The 4,588-nt window shown below is 42.8% G+C and overlaps 1 long non-coding RNA gene across 1 annotated transcript in view; it reads left to right on the top strand.

Moving 5' to 3' along the window:
* Positions 1-1,140: 1,140 nt before the first annotated feature.
* The window catches only part of LOC148224920 (uncharacterized), a 35,723-nt gene continuing 32,275 nt past the window's right edge, over positions 1,141-4,588 (top strand). Inside the window, exon 1 of the long non-coding RNA XR_015801995.1 lies at positions 1,141-1,211. This is a non-coding gene — a long non-coding RNA (uncharacterized LOC148224920). The remainder of the gene's footprint in view (positions 1,212-4,588) is intronic.

The following is a 4,588-nucleotide window of genomic DNA, read 5'->3' as shown; positions in this document are numbered from 1 at the left end:
TGGCTGCTGACCAATACCCCCAGGTTCCTTTCTGCCTGGGCACTGTCCAGCCACACCATCCACAGCCTGTACTGTTGCAGGGGTTATTGTGACCAAAGTGCAGGACCTGGCACTTGGACTTGTTAAACCTGATATTGTTGGATTCAGCTTATAAACCCAGCCTGTTCAATCCCTCTGCAGAACCCTCTTACCCTCCAGCAGATCAACACTTGCACTCTACTTGGTATAATCTGCAAATTTGTTAATGGTACACTCAATTCCCTCACCCATGTCATCAATAAAAATATTGAACAGAGCTGGCCCCAGCACAGACCCCTGGGGGACACCACTGGTGACTGATCCCAGCTGGATGCAGCACCATTCACCACTCTCTGGGCCTGGCCATCCAGCCAGTTCCATCCCAGCACAGAGTGCTCCTGTCCAAGCCATGGGCTGCCAGCTTTTCCAGGAGTGTGCTGTGACAGACAGTGCCAAAGGCTTTGCTGAAGTCCAGGTACAACATCCACACCCTTTTCCACATCCACCAGGTGGGTCACCTGGTCATAAAAGGAGATCAGGTTGGTCAAACACGACCTGCCCCTCTTAAACCCAGGCTGGCAGGGTCTGATACCCTGGCCATCCTGTAAGGGCTGTGTGACTGCACTCAGGATGATCTGTTTCATAACTGAGCTCAGGCTGACAGGCCTGTAGTTTCTCAGATTCTCCTTCCTGCCCTATTATGGATGATTGCCACATTGGCCAGTTTCCAGTCATCTGGGATCTCCTCAGCCAACCAGGACTGATGATAAATCATGGAGAGGGGCTTGTTGAGCTCTTCTGCCAGCTCCCTCATCACCCTAGGATGGATTCCATCTGGCTCCATAGAGTTGTGAGCATCTCTGTGACTCAGCTGGTCTCTGACTGCTTCCTCCTGGATTACAGGGGGGCTATTCTGCTCCCCAGCACCATTTATTAGCTGAGGAGGTCAAGCTGTCCTTGAAACCTTTCTTGTTGAAAGGAAAAGAAGGTGTTAAGTACCTCAGCTTCTTCTTTGTCTTTGGTGACTGTATTCCCCACCATGTCCAACAAAGAATGGAGGTTTTCCTCGCCCCTCCTTTTGCTCTTAGTGCATTTATAAAAACATTTTTTATTTTCTGTTGCAGAAGTGATTATGCCTGCCCAAGGCCTCCACTCATCGGTTTCTGCATTTGCATCTGTAGTAACTATCTCAGGTAAGTGAGGTACAATATCTTGTCAGCCAGTCTCCAAAGTAAATATATGGATAAATAAGCGTTTTGGTTTATTGGTTCCCTAATGGGTGTAAGCATGTGTAGGAGTCTAATGTCTCATCTTCATTTGCCAAAGTAGCTCAAAAGAAATCATGAAAACAGTGAAGTAATTTTTTGGGGAGCTGTCTCTCTGCAGTAGGGACAAGCTTATGTTCAAATCTGGATTTAGAGACTCAAAAATTTGGGACAGGTTTAAGGCTTGTGAGAAGATTTTACATATTCCAAAGCCAGAAACAAACTTGAGAATTTGGGTTTAAGTTTAGGCTTTGGTGCCAAGGCCTGCTCAGAGATGGAAGTGAATGGACTCTCTCTGCTTTAACTCTTTAACTGGATTTAACTGTTTACAATGATAAAACAGCTATGAAAGAAGCTTTCACACCTCCCTTCATCTTTCTCTGTCCTCATTTTTCCCTCATTTCTCTTCTATTTTTAAAACATAATGATGGACAAATGCCTTTTTTCCCCTTAAATTTCCCATTGAGCCCAATATGCAGACATATTTATATGCAAATCAGTTATTAAAAAATGCTCTGTATTATCTAAAAACCCTATCAGAAATGAAGCATTTATGCCTCAGCAGGTAATACTCAGTCAAATATTCCAGTGATTTTTGTATTGTGTCTGAAGTGAATTATGAAGAATTGTTGAGAGTGAGAAATGACCTTTAAGCCCATTAAGTACATTAGAGGCTGATTGTTGCACAACCTTCCAGGATGGCAACTAATTGCTTCCAAGGTAACCCTGGCATTTCTGATTTTTTTTTCGTTGTTGTTGTTATTAATCTTGTCATTTATGAGTTTCTTATTCTTTGATTAAAATTTTTATTCCCTTTTTCAATTAACACTCTTTTTTTCACGTTCCATGTTTCTGCTTTAGTCCCATCATCCACACTACGATTAAAGATGATGCATTACCAACATTAACTTATCATACACCATTTAACACTTGTGACAGTTTTTTCCTTTTTTTTATATGCCTTTTCTCCTTCTTCCTTTTTGTTAAATTATACATGAATTTTCAATTTGGCCTTTTTTTTTCTCTCTAAAAACAACCAAACAAAATTTCTAGTCTATCAATTATATTTTTGAATGCTGCATTATCACTACTGACATGGAAAATATAGGAACAGAAACCAGCTTTAAAAAGATTTTATGCTTGGTTGGAAAGAAGTCAGTGTGCATTATACAATAGACATTTTACTTCATTCTTAAAGTAATAGTTTATTTCCTATTTTTGCATGAACTTTTAACCCCCCCAAAGAAAAGTGGAAATTCATGTCTGTTAAACTCAGTGTGAGCTATCTTCTTAGAGGTATTTTGTAGCTTTCTGGTGTAACCCCAGGTGGAAGGAGGCACTCTGGATTTTGGGTGAACTGGAAGGAAAAGCATAAATTGTGGATAATTGATAAACTGTGATGGCACTGTGAAGTGCTTCTCAGGACATACTAGAGGAAAGGTAAATCCAAGGTTTTTTCCAGTGCTGATGGAAAAAAACTGTGCTGCCACCATCCTGATGCACCAGCATTTCTGTGGAAGGAAGAAACAAGGTTTCTCTCCTTTCTTGCAAGCTGGGACGTGACTGGCACAAGAATCCCTGTCCTACATTGAGTATTACCATATTCTGCCTGTATCCACAAAAAAAAACCAACTGTGGGTGCTATTTGAGCAGGAAAGCATTGCTTAGCATAAATGAATTTATAATTCCTCCTTGCCTGTGCTTGGGGAAACATGACAGAAGACAGCTCTGAAACAGCTTATAAAAGCTAATTCAGAAGGAGTCACCAGTATAGCACACTATTTACTGAATTTCAGCTATGAAAACAAGGGCAAAACAATGTAATTAATATTTAAAGATGTCTAAGTGGAAAGGAAGAAGTATACTCCATGAGCCTTTAAAAGCATAAATGCCTACAGTGCGCCCTGCAGAGAAGAGATCTCCAAAGCCACTTGCCATTACAGCTGCAGGTTCTGCTAATCTCTGGAGATACTGTACATTTTATCTGAACTTGTAAATATCAATTTCTGTCCTGTTCCACTGGGAACCAGTAACTCTGATTTGAGATCTCTATGTCAGATCCTTGATTAAGGAATAGTAATACATGGAAAGGAGAACTTTTAGATGTGATTACAAGCCACTGTGTTTATACCCTTTGGAACTGGTGTAGTAGGTTGACCCTGGTTGGATGCCAGACACCCATCTAAGCCTCTCTGTCACTCCCCTCAGCAGCTGGACAGGGGAGTGAAAATATAGCAAAGGGTTCAGGGGTTGAGATAAGAACTGAAAGATATTACTCATCAAATACAGTCACAGGCAAAATAGACTCAAATTAGAAATATTAATTGAATTTATTACTAACAAAATCAAAGCTGGATAGTAAGAAGTAGAATGAGATCTTAAAAACACCTTCCACGATTTCTCTCTCCTTTTCAGCTCTCCCTCCTTCTCCTCCAGCAGCACAGGGAGACAGGAATCAGGGTTACAATCAATTCATCACAGATTGTTTCTGCCACTTCTCTGGTAGAGTAGTCCTTTCCCTTCTCCAGTGTAGGGTCCCTCCCATGGGAAAGAGTTCTCCACAAACTTCCCCAATATGTGTACATGCCACAGCAGCAGTTCTCCTCAAACTACTCCAACGTGGGTCATTCTTTTGTGGAATGCAGTCCTTCAAGAACAGTCTGCTCCAGTGTGGGTGAACCATGGGATCCCAAGTCCCACCAGCAAACCTGCTCCAGTGCTCCTCTCCCCGTGGGTGTGTGGATCTCTGTCAGGACTCTGTTTTCCAGCATGGGCCTCCCGCAGGGTCACAGTCTCCTCTCAGTCCTCCATGGGCTGCAGGTGGATCTCTGCATCCCTGTGCCCTCCAGGCAGGGGCTCGGGTGTTTGATCATGGGCTTCACCACAGACTGCAGAGGAATCTCAGCTCTGGCACCTGGAGCACCTCCTGCCCCTCCTTCTCCACTGACCTTGGTGTCTGCAGAGCTGTTCCTCTCACATGTTCTCATTCCCCTTTTCTCTGGATGCAATTACATCTGCAACATCACTCTTTTCTCTTTTTTTTTTCTTCTTAAATATGTTATCACAGAGGATTTACCACCATTTCTGACAGTTGCTCTCTAAAGTTTCCTGAGCAGGGGGCATGGAAAAACAGGTGCTGATGTCTTCTCCTTGGATTCCAGTGACAGGACACTGGATGGGGATGCTCCAAAGTGGCAGTAGAGGAGGTTTAGACTGGACATTAGGAAGCATTTCTTTACCAAGGGGATGGTTGATGCCACAAGCCTGACAACATCTAGGAGGCATTTGGAGGATGCCCTTAATAA

Source organism: Sturnus vulgaris, chromosome 2, assembly GCF_052056855.1.
Source record: "Sturnus vulgaris isolate bStuVul1 chromosome 2, bStuVul1.hap1, whole genome shotgun sequence".
NCBI lineage: Eukaryota > Metazoa > Chordata > Aves > Passeriformes > Sturnidae > Sturnus > Sturnus vulgaris.
Note: the sequence above shows the minus strand (reverse complement) of the source record. Positions and strands in the feature narration are given on the sequence as shown.